This window comes from Empidonax traillii, unplaced genomic scaffold, assembly GCF_003031625.1.
Source record: "Empidonax traillii isolate 1590-97213 ecotype Southwest subspecies unplaced genomic scaffold, ASM303162v1 scaffold498:size1131258, whole genome shotgun sequence".
Classification (NCBI taxonomy): Eukaryota; Metazoa; Chordata; class Aves; order Passeriformes; family Tyrannidae; genus Empidonax; species Empidonax traillii.
In genome coordinates this window covers 1,072,564-1,085,645 of record NW_020955691.1, presented here as the reverse complement: position 1 = coordinate 1,085,645, position 13,082 = coordinate 1,072,564, and positions in this window count along the sequence as shown.

Sequence of the window (13,082 nt, the reverse complement as noted above, 5' to 3'; positions counted from 1 at the left end):
TACCATAAATTACTTTCACATTTAAATAACAAACTTGTATTTAAGTAAATCTGGGCTTAACGGTTGAGTCACAAAAATATCAGGAGAATCCTACTTCTGCTGCAAGCACTGATTATTCTGTAGTTTCAAAATTGTAATTGGAGGATTGTAACCTTTTCCCCCCAGCTATCACAGACAAAAATTACATTGGATTTTTTTACTTTTCAAGTCACTTTATCTGAAATTTTTACTGGGACCTATCAGAATACCTTTTGTCTGCATCAAGTCTTTTACTTTTCTTATATGAATAAATACTGAGATTGTGGCAAGCATTGAGTTGTTTTGCCTAACATTTATATAACTTGTTTTGCCTTTTGTTTTGGGCCCTTCCTTAAAGGTCAGCAAGCATCACACTTAATCTGACTTGTAATTACTCTAGTAAACATGGCTAAATAGGTAAATGGCAGCACATTGAAGTATATAACATTAAATGCACTGCTTCCTGTTCTTAATGCACTAGATAACAAGAAAGGTAGACTACAGCACTTTCCTACTGCTGATTTATAAGCCAAGATGAAATGGAGCTTGCATGTCTTTCGACTGGCTAGAAAGGCTCTTTTTCCACCACAAAATTCACTGATTACTTCTACCTGCTCTTCTTCAGGAGCTGAAGAAGGACAGAATAAAAGAGCTGTTTTGCATGAGCAAGGAAATAACCCGAGGTGCAACAGGTCAGCCCATAATGTAATATACTCCTATCAGCTTCAAGGGCCCCACTTGAATTTTGGCAGCCGTCTGTTGTATTGATCAGATTACCTGGTGACAGTGAAACCCAAAGGGTGCATATTTCAGGAGCTTCCATGATGAAGAAAGCCAGGCAAGCCAGGGAAGTAACCAGCATCCCATCCAGACAGTGTCACGTGCCACCAGCAAGCACAGCATTGCTGAAGGACAGGGTCACCCCTGCTAGAGGAGAACAGCAATAATTCCATGAATTTACTTTAATGAGTTATGATAAATGAACCAAGAAGGAACATAAGAACGTGTGTGCAGGGAGCACGGTGAGGCCACAGGGAGTTTTCCCCAGCCCCAGTGGGGCTGGGAAAGAAGTGAGAACCACCCCCAAAATAAAGAGGAAGCTGCAGGGAGCTCTAGTTTGGAGTTTGCTGCTCCTGCTGATGGCAAAAAGCAGCCCTGAGCAGGCACATCAACCACCTCCCTCCTCACCCTGCTCAGACACAGCCTCCTGGTGAGGGAGCTGCCACAGCACCTCTGCTAGTCTGGGCTCACACATCACATCCTGACTTCTCCATGCTCAGCACATTCACAGTCTGCTTTTCCCACATCCCACTCAAAATCTCTGAAAGGTCCTGCTGTCCCTGGGGTGCTCCTTCTGTAACTTCCTACAGGGCTGGACCACTAAGGCCCAAGGCCAACACTGCTGCACAGTTGCATTTCTCATCCGTGCTTCCTCAGCAGGAGGGCAGTGGAACATAATTCCTACACTTCAAAAAAAATCTGGCAAAAAGCAGACAAACCTAACTTCTTCTGTAAGGCTTTTCTGCTACCTTTGTCTGTAATCAAAATATAATTTTCCAGCAGCATTTGCATTTCTCCTGTGAGAATGGAGTATGAAAGCAATTCAAAGCCCCAACAAAAGGAGCCACGGGTTTCTGTGTAAAAACAAATAGCTCTCATCCCACTAAACCCCACAGCTACTGCAAATCACTTGATACAATATTTAATACAAATACCAGACTCCAGTCTCTGACTGAGTCAGGATAAAGAACCTACTCTAAAAAATAACGACTTTTTATATCGCCCCACACATCAATATTAAGTGAAATGAAATAACAAAATCATAATTTCCCAAGCACAACTTTTTTCAGAGCCCAGCCTAAGAAAACTGTCAGCCAGTATTTGAGTAATACCCACATTAATTTCACTGAAGTCACTGAAGACTGCTGTGAGACCGTTAATACCGCACCACTGCCACATGCCAGGATAGAAATAGCTAAATCAGATCAAGACTGGTTCATTGTAAGCAGTGAAAATCTCCTGTCAGCCTAGGAAAGAACACAGTACTTCTGCCCATGAATAGATCACATGCACAAAGCAGGCACAGTAGGAGCAGAGGTGCATTAACTCCAACGTTAAATACTCACTGTCTGTGCTGTCATTTGCGAAGGTACAAACCCTGCTGGGCTGTGGGGGGTGTCCAAACCATAGTAAAGGCTGCCAGAGTATCACACCAGCCCCAAACCTCTGCCAACAGGCCTACACGTGGCACCCTAAGTTCAGGTCATAACTTCCGAGATCACCTGCAAGAAAAACTGCAGGAAATTTTGCCAAAAGGCTGCATGTCACCAGCAGGTCTCCATGCATGGAGTGCACTGGGAGTCTCCACAAAGAACTTGGTCTCAAGGGAAATACACACTAACTGATTCACCAAAACTGGAATTGTGTAATTCCCTATATCGTTCCCAAATCTGATATTGGTTCCCCATCAAGCATCATTAGAACATATTTGTATAGTCTCTCTTCAGCTGTGTGTGCACTACAAATAACTCATATTTTGTGGTAAGTCTGCATATGCCAAATGTGATATTTACACATTATTTAAGCTTTTACATATCCCTAAGAGCTGAACAAATTAATACTTTGATTAAATTAGCCATTTGCTCATGTGTAATTATTTTCTAAAATTAATGCATTATTTAAATTTATTCAATAAAATAGCTTCTGGGGTGTTTCTTCTCTGGGTTCGTTATAAACTCTGAAGATCAAACATTCCTCATTTGAGCTGTGTGGCTTTGATTATAATTATTAAGGTAAATCACAGGGCACTCCAGCTCTCTCTGGATTCAACAAGTACAGGCACACCCCTGCACACAAGTCAGATTGGGCACTCAGGGCAGGTAACACAGCCTTGGCATTTGTTCTCAGCAGATGCTCAGCCAAACAAATTCATACAGATGTTTGTGAAAAGGGAATGGGAAGGGTCCATGACTGCAACTTGAGTTAATTCTCTTTAAATATGTGCACAGGACACCTCCCTCCCTCCCTCCTGAGCTCCCCCACCCCAGGATCCTCCCCAACAGCAACATCCTGGCAGTAAGACCTTATATGCACACTCTGGGATTTCCCAGTACACGGGAACAGTTATTAAATTGCATCTTGTTTGTTTAATTTATAATACAGTCTCTCTTCTACATGCCCTAAATAATCTCTTTTTAATAGGTAATACAGTTGTACATCACACTGTGTGCCAGTATTTCCCAATGGGAGGCTGGGACGTGCTCTCTGACGGCACTGGCTCTGGTACAGAGATTCCCTGATGCTCCTGCTCCAACCAGGAGCAAGAGTGTAAATATATGGCTTGTAATCAGCATTCAGCACCAAGGAAGAAGCACAAGGGGGAGAACAACAATCAGAGTGCTTCGTGCCAGGGAAGGCTTTCAAAACATGGATGAGTCCTTCACAGTCCAAACTATCTGTTGTCTTCCTAGTGTACATCTGAAAAACTACCAACAAAAGCAATTAGCTCTAGAGTAAGTATTTAATTCCCAGCAATACATCTAACTACTTTGCTCTTGCTTTTTAATTGAAAAACATGCTACCAAGAATGCTTCCTGCAGATTTTGAACTGACCCTGCCATCAGCATTAATCTCTCTGGGATTTGCACTTATCATGGTACAACTTCATCAGTAAGAGCAATTACTACTTTTTAGACACTGATTTGTCTGTACCAAGCCTCACCTCAGAGCTCAGAAATAGCAATCTTAAGTGTTTTGGAAAGTTTTTCCAGCTTAATCATAAGCCAATATAACCAAACTTAAAACATGCACACACCCTGCCCGCTGATCCCAGCGTGCACAGAGCACACAGGCACATCTCTGTTTGTTCGAACAACACAAGCACACCTTTATTTCAGTGCCTTGTCTCTCTCAGGTTCCCCATTGTATGCAATAAGCCCAAGTACAGTCTTTATTCTGACTGAACCAGACAAATAAATGCGTGTATTCTCAAGGAGAGAGCACTTGATGACAGGTAACTTCTAAGTCAAAAATACGTAGAGCATGGGGTACAACACTTAGTTCATTATCTCTTGGCTAGTCATTGAATTAAGGTCTTCTCAATGACCAAAAACCAAACTAACACATAGAACTTCCAAGTCCCAGGGATAACTTAGAGTAATTGAGTCACCTCTTAACTGCAAACAATTTTGATTGTGGTAAATGTAAGTAATACCCCATTTAAGTTACTTACCTAGTTGGAACACAGTAAAGAAAATCAGAGTTCAATGAGCATTTTCCCCCCACTTTTGGGGAAAGCAGTACAGAGCATTCCAAAGGGAGCAGAAAGTGTCATTACACTTAGTGAAAACACTGTCCCCTAAAATGAGCTGTCAAGTCCTTAAAAACATGGAGTGCTGCCTTTAAGAGAAGGCTCTTGCAGAGATTCAAGTTTTTGCCATATGGCAAGCTACTGCAAAGGACAGCAATTTAAAACATTGTTTCTGTAAAACTTAGCTCCTACTGCCACCTGCAGTTCTCACAAAATACACTCTCTGATTTAGTGTTTCCATTCCCAAGCAGAAGCTGCTGCACACCCCTGGATATAAAACAGGGGTGCCACCTCAAACCAGGCAACGATAAGGGTTATCCTTCACACAATATTGAACTGCTTTATGCTGGTATGAGAGTGGGTCACCTTCTGTTCTCACCCACACACTCAACACCTATTAAAATACCACCTGAAGCTGCCTCAGGGCAGCTACACACACATGCTGGAGAGAACAAGAGGTCAGAAGTGATCAGTATCAGAACTACTTCTAAACCCCTCAACAGATACGTTTTAGAGGTCAATTAAATGTTTCTGTGGCAGGCTGACCATGGCTGTCTGTCAGATGCCCACCTGGCTGCTCTCACTTCCCCTCCTCAGGCAGGCAGGGGAGAAAACACAGCAAAAAAGCTTGTGGGCCAAGATACAAAGCCAGGGATACACAGACAGGGAGATCCCTCACCTATTGCTATCACAGGTGCAAGGAAATCAACTTGGGGAAAATAATGTTATTTCTTACCAATTAAACTAGGTCTGGATGGTAAGAAACAAAGAACCATTATTTTCCTTTACTCTCTTTTCCCCAACTCACCCTCCCTCCTTCACTTCTAGCTCCTGTGCCTCTCCCAGGTCCTGGCAGTGATTCCATCCTCTCACCTCTGTCCCCCTGAGGTGCCACACTCAGGGCTGAGGGGCTCAGCAAGGTTTAAGCCATGAGGCTGCTGGAACTGGCCATGCCCAGCCTGGAGCAGCCCCAGCCTCTCCTCAGGCCTGCAGCTGTTCCTGGGTGCAGGCACCCCATGCATCCCCCAAGGCAAAAATAAGGAGTAAAGCACACGTGTCCAGTCTTCAGATACTCTCTTGGGCCTGTGACCACATGGTGATACTTTCAGCAGCTCTGCTCACACACAGGCAGCCCTTTGGAGACACTAAGGGCAAAAACACCCTCTGGTTTGGAGCAAAAGATGAGACCAAGCTGCCACACATCCATTCCTACAGTCAGCTGCCTTTATTTTTTTATTGCTTTTCCATCTCTCCTCTCTGCACAGACAAACCTGGCAATAATCACAACTGAATAAAAACCATCTCTAGGCTTTGTTCATTAACCACGTTCAGGAAGCAGGGAGCAAGGCTTCACAAACCTGCTTCTCCATAAACACTCATTTTATGGCCACTTACTTTGTGTTGTCAAGTCATTTTATTTTGTCTTTTACTCAGCCCTCTCCTCAGTCATAAGCAACTTTACTGCAGTTTCTTCAAGGTTTTCATGCATTTTATTGGGGTAGGATTTTTTCTTTCTCTCCACTCTTTCAGCAGCCTTTGGGCAAGCTCAACCTTGAGCTTGCTCTGCCACTAAGCTACTCCCAGAGACCTGAAAGCAAAGATCTCACCCAGAAGACAGCAGCAAGCAGCAACAACTGCACCTCACCGCTGAAGGTCGCTGAAACGAGAAGGCAGCTTCCCCTGGAAGAGGTAGGGAAAGGGGAGTGCACACTGGAAATGAGCAAGATTAAAAACACCAATCCAGCTGTCACACACAAAGCCATCTGCAAGTTATTGCCACTGTACATCACTCAGGCAAACTCACAAACCAGGAACAGGGAGGCAATCAGAGTGAGGTAAGAGCAGGGGTTTCCTTCTGGAAGCAGTAAAATGGAGCTCAGAGGTCAAGCCTGTTATGAAACCTTCCTTTTCTTCCCCTTTTTTAGTTGAAAGCAGAGATCAAAACCACCAGAGATTTACTTATCCCAAATAATTGCAGCCTGCCTGTGAAGGCAGCAGCTACGTCCCCTCCAGAGCAGAGGGAGGCACAGGCGGGCTGCCATCCTGATAGGACGGGACCAGCAGCTCACAGGGAACAGGAAGATCCCTTCCATCCAGAGCAATTTATTCCAGTCTGGATAAACAGGGTCCCTGGATGGATTTTAAAAATTCATGCAGAAAAGTGTGGCTGTCTGGGAAGTGTGTTTCTCTGTGGGGATTTTAGCAGAGAACCCTCCACCAAATGAAAACCATCTAATCCTGCTACAACACACACACCCACACCCACCCACCCCTGTGTGTGTATGTTAAGGTAAATAGAGAACCTTAATGCTGCTCACATCTACAGCTAATAAAGCAAATGAAAACAGCCACACTTACATCTCAGTGGGGTTATATAAAGTGTCATGGCTCACACTCAGGCAGGGAAACAGCAGAGATGGAGCCCTCATCCACATTACTGTCAGAGAAGCAGAAATCACCAGGCTCTTTTCGCCAATTTTCCAGCCAGCCAAATTTCCCCACAGCTGGACCAAAACCAGAGGTCACCCTTCTCCCTGCCTAGTCCTGCTTTGATGTGTCCAGAGGTAGGCTACAGCACCAGAGGGAGTCTGAAGGTCAGAAGGACTTGTACATCCCTGTTCATTTTTCAAGACCAAACCTGCAGTGATAGATTACTTGGGTAACTGATTGTTTTCTCTTGCAGTCCCATTAAAAGTCTATGCATTTTAATGCTCTTCAACAAAGCCTCCAAGTTATAGATCCATATTAACAAGCATAACAAGAAAACCAAGCTCTTCCTGCCTTTTTGCTGTTCTCCCCAAACTCATTCAAATTACCTTAAGCTTTTCTGTAACAAACACAAGAGGAAGAGACTATCACCACTCAGCAGTAGCCTCAAGAAGCATAAATACATTAGCTAATGGGCTGTTTGCAAGCTGCAATGGTCAATTAAATATAGAGAAAACATCATCCCAGTGACAGTACAGCACCCAATCTTAATCCCATCAAGGCATAGGCAAACAAGCTTCCAGCCCTGCCATCCTCTTAGAGCCAGAAAAGCCAGGTGAATTTTCCCACAGCCCCTCTGAACTAAAAAGCTAATACTGTTTAGGTACAAGTGGATTGATTAACTTTCAAGAACACTTATGTAAAGACGAGACACTTAGTCAATATTATTTTGCTCTTTTAACCTTCTAGTTAGAAGTATAAAAACTGCCTAAAAGGCACAGTGCAAAATTTTATTTCCATCCTCTTTTATTTAATTGTAATTTGTTGCTCATAAATAAAACAAAGTTAAAAAAGATTAAACTTCTTAATGTCATTTCCAGACCTTCAGAACAGAAAGTATTTCTCTAGCAACCAGTAGGGAAAAGAACATGAGCCCTGCATGGCCAGGGGGTAAGAGCACAGCCTGCTCCACCCAAGGCCCACCTCTGGATTATCCACAACATGGGATGAAAGGGTCTTTTCTCCCTAAACAAGGGATCTCATCAGGTTGGCGCTCACCCGGTACAGCCACACTGCTCCTCAGTGCTGCGTTTGACAGGCCAAGTGATGGTCCTGAACAGGACAGGAGAATTCAATGTAAAATTCAATGCCAAGTTCCACTTTAGGGCAAGTTCACTTGACACAATGCACTCCCAGTTTAGGAAAACCCACGACAATTATAAATCCATTAGAGTTTTACTAATTGCAGTATATCCTTCTGGCGCTAGAAGTCTGCACAAAGGTAAATTTCCATTAGGGAACGACTTGTTCTGCCTTTCTGGGATATACTTGAGCATGCAGAAAGAAGAAAAAAAAAAACCACCTGTGTCAGTACAAAGTAGACTTGAAATTTAAAAAGTACCATTTAAAGTTACTTCAACATATTAACTGGTATTCATTTGATTTCATTACTAATGATGATGCTACTGCTTATTCATGACTAGGGAGGAAAGGACACGATTTCTGACCTAAGTTGCTGGATATTACTGTGGATTTCTAGTTGTTGCCTGGTACTATTACAGATTTCCAACTGAATGGCCATGAAAGCAAATGCCAAGGGCAGAGGGACTGAACATGCTTCAGTATATTCATATGGGTACCAATGACATGTGTAAAACATCTTCTGGTAAGCAAGTGTTATATTCCCACAAACACTCAGACACACAAGATTGAAGTCAAAAAAAGGAAGGACAGTGTCTTCCCTGCCAAGACAGCCCCATGTCACTGGGCACTGGAGAGGGTGCTCCTTCACATTTCCCTCACGAAGCCATGGCGACTCCTTCCTACTCAAACACACATTCTCCTCAGCGCCTCTTTCTCAAAGCTGAACTATAGCACAAATCAGAGAATAAAACAGCCCTTATGACAAGTGCAGTGTAGCACACGGCTTTCCCAGCAAAAATATCATGCATATTTAAATGACACATGCATCCATCAGGGCAGTAATTAAGCCTGAAGGGCTACTGCAGACTCCGTACCTAACAGAGGTTCCACGAGGTAATCACGAGGGCTGCAACACAAAGCTAAACCACAACCCAAGCTCCAAAGACCTGATCCACGCCATGTGTTTCGAGTCCTGAAGAAAGCACAGGAGTTTACAGCGCTGAGGGACAGCCATCCTCACAGGGAATGGCCCCCACACACCATTCGCACACCTTTGCTCTCGGGCACCATTTTGTGGGCAGGTGGCCCCTGGGGAGCACTGAGGGCTTGGGGTGTGGGGGGGCAGCGCCTCCTGGCTGTGGGGACAAGGCTGGAAAAGATCTCTGAAATCACTGAGTTGCAAGACCTGCTGTAAATCACACACCACCATTCCTTGGTTCAGCAGTTCTAATTTGTTGTAGAGCATTGGCTTCAAGGGGGTGAGATCTCTTGCCCGGGCCTGGCTGAGCACCCACCTGCCCTCGCCCCCTCAGGGGATGTACCCACCTGCAGCAACCCCACCACTAAAATCCAGACTCTTCCAAACCCTTCCCAGAGGCTCTTGATGCCCCCATAAACACCCTGGCCCCTCAGCAACCACCACCCCTGGAGCTGCTCCTAAGGGTGTGTGATGATTTTGGTCTAGGCCTTCCTGGTAACTAGTTTGTACCCAAGGAAGTGGCCATGTACCCAGTATTCCATATGATTTTTACATAAATCAGGGTATAAATAAGTTGGAGATTAGAGACCTTGCTCTCTTCTCTTCCGGCAAGGTTCAGGGCAGTGGGTCCTTGTGTTATCTCGCTTATCTAGAGGCTGAGCCCTGCAGTGACCGCTGGCCTTCCACATGGGAGACTGGACAGTGTTGGCCATGTGTGGTGATGTTGCTTTTTGGAGGGACATGGCGAGATTTGTTTTGCTAGTATTTTGCTAGTTCTTGGTTTTGATTGTGTATATCTGTTCTGTATCCCTTTTTGTCCCTTTTTATCCCTTTTTTCCCCTTTCCCTTGGGAGGCGGGAGGGTGTTTGGATTCCCTGCACTGTGTACATAGCATCTTAATTGTATATAACTGTAACATACATAAATATATATATTTTTTTATATAAGTAGCTTGATTTCAGGTTCTTCAATTTTTTTATAGTTTCTTTTCCTTTGCTCTAAAGGAAAAAGGGAGGGGGAAGGGGGTTGTTACTGTGAGTTCGGGCATTTGGCAGAGAGCCAGGTCCGAACTACCACAGGGTGACACAACAGCCACAGGGTCCAACAAATACAGTTCTCACAGTATCAAAAAACTCTGCTTAAATCACAGAAGAATTAAGTAGTAAAGGACCACCAGCTTTTACCAATCCACACAAGATTTGTACCATTCACCTGCAAATTCCGAGCAGGTTCCACTCTCCCCTCTGCCTTTTTTATGGTTCTTAACTGATATTTCAGTATCTCACTAAAACTTCTCCACAGGGGGTTTCTGATTTAAGAACGCAGCAAGCTGTCAATACCTATATACTAATGTATAAGCATAAGGTAGTCCCTTAGAAAATGCAGATTTACAAAATCTTCTGAAAGATTTTAAATACCACATCTATCTTGCATGCTGTATACCATAAACCCACTACAAGTGTAATTATACATAATTAGTTGTGTGTTTGTAAACCCAACAGCTTAATCATGTTTAATTAACCACATTGTAATTGGAATATTCGATAGTTAAATGTTGTCTTGCTAAACTGATGAACACCTGGAACACGCAATTACTTTCACCACCAATAAATTAACTTTAACTAAAATCTGTCATTAGTAATTAATTCCCTTCCTTCCCGGTAGACCACTAGGATTAGAGATAATAAATAGCCAAATCAGATCCATAGCAATTTGTTAAGACCACAACTGCAGGAGCCCTCCTGCTGCCAGTTTTACTTTTCTCTAATATATTCTTCAGCAGAGATTACTAACCACTGCATAAGTCATTGCTTTCCCTTGGCTTTTTATTTCCAAAACTCATTTTTATCAGGGGCTTGGTTGTTTGCAGTGGCAGGGGGGGCACAGGGGGAATGGTTGGCTTTATTTTAAGAAGTACCAGGTCAAATTTTCCAAGTTAGCTCCAGGTGAAGAGCAGGGAGAAAGGCTCACCCCCTCTCTCAGATGTCTCACAGAGGGTTTGGCTGCTGGTTTTCCAACAGGTCTTAGCACAAGCAAAAAGTGGGCACACACTGAGGGATTTTCTTCAAACAGGCATTTGGAGCCATTTGCTTACCCATTTCAAGGCACACAGACACATAAAAAATGGGAGGCCTTGGAAAAGCGTCTACTCAGAAAACTAACTGCAACATTTTCAGAAGAAGAGAAACCAGACAATACAAAACAAGTGGCATTAAACTGCATGGTGTATCTGAGGGTCAAGCACTTCTATTCACTGTCATTATTCCCTATCATTGGCATCTGTTGTGGAACCAAGAGGCAGCAAATCTAAAACGAGGAAAGGAAATAAACACAATGCAGTGACAGACTGCTCAACTGTCACATCACAGCCTTGAAATCACAGGATCAGGAGGCCTTAAAAAAGGGTATTTGTACAGACAACAACATACACCATCATAAGGATTTAATAATGGTTTGAAGCTGATGACACACCTCTGGAGCTGCAGCTGCTACAGGGAGCTGGTTTGCTGCTCCCAGGCTTCTTGCAGCAAACCCAGAGCCAGCTCTCACTGAATATTGACACCAACATCTATAAACCTGACCAACGATGAGATACGGGACAGGGAAAAGAAAGAGCAATTTCTTTCAACACGGATGTATCTGGAGCAGCTTCATTTTGTGTGAACAGATTCTGGTTTCCTTAGGTGAGCCAGAAATATATGGCAGTCTCTTTTTTTCCTTTGCACATTGGCACAGAGAAATGAGAATTCAGTCAGGCCCTACATCACTGTGGATAGGATAGGAGGGAATAGGCAGAGGTGGAAAATTATGTTAGGCTGTGACAAACAAGAAATGAGGTGTTGCAGATGCAGAATCTCTTTGAGTTAGAAAACCCCCACATAATCACCAGTTCTTCACAGGGCCTTTCAACAGCAATGTTGGCAGTACTGATACCTGGCAGACAAACATCAGTATAGAAATTTTCAGCCCAAGTGACTGAAAAAATTACTAGGAGTTGGCCAGTCAATTCAACTTACCAGTTATTAGCATGACCAGGTTACTATTCCATGCCACACACAAAGTTTGCCCGTAGCTGTACATCTGTCCACTATTTTCATAGATTCAACTCTAATGGAAGGAATGCATCTCCCAAAATTGTCTCTAGGAAATTTTACATCTCCTGTAGCAAGTGATAAAACAAAAGATGAACTTGCAAATGAACTGCTGGTAATGCACGGCATGGAAAAAGAATCAGCTCTCTTGCATGCTGTAATACATGATACAGGTACTTGCCTCAAGCAAACTGAAAACTGAATGGCAGAACAAGCTGATAGTGCGAAAAGTTTACCTCCTCCTTTCTCTACTGCTTAGCTGCAAGAGCGTTAGTCAGCAGAGCCAAGGATTATTTGTACTTCACTCAGATTAAAAAGGATAAATGCTAAAAATGAATCCATAGCCTTCACTTCAAGCAGTAACACACAGTGCTTCAATAAAGGAGGAAACAGCTTTGATGAAACATCAATTGGGATAACAAAAAAGATCACTGAGATGAGATTGACATGAACATTGGGCAAAATTTGCTTTTAGGAAAAAGGAACTCAAGCCCTGCCTTTACACCTGACCTGATTTTTAGCATGGTGTATGTGGGGAGAGGGGATGTATAATGGGCTGGTGACAAAAGAAAGCAGAGGATATTTGCCAGCCAGGAAAATGTAGATTGAGCTGAATCTCTGACGTTTCTCCAGGATGAGCCAGCCACCAGGAGGGCTGTGGAACAACAGAATGTGCAACAAAATACAAAAGATAGCATGAACTGAAGGAGTGATGGAAAAATAATTTTCCATTACCCTCCAGTAATTTTTCCATTACTTTTCCACTGATATTCTTCCTCTGACAAGGGGGAAACTAGGGCTTAAGCAAACCCAACCAAAAATTAAAGGATAAATATTGCCCAATGACAGGCAAATGACATTAAAACATAGGTGGCATAAATGAATATTGAAGCTTTGCCTCTGATCAGCACTCTTAGCACCCAATTCAGGAAAAAACCCCAGCATTCCCTGGGGAAAATTACAGCAATATTAAAGGTGAAACACAGGAGTGAAAGCTGAAATCAGTTCAGACTTTCTTTCTGGGCAACCTGTGAATATCACAGATGTATTTAAGGACAGCCAATATTTGGGTTTTTGTTAATACCTTGAGATTTGAAGCTGAAACATGAAAAAA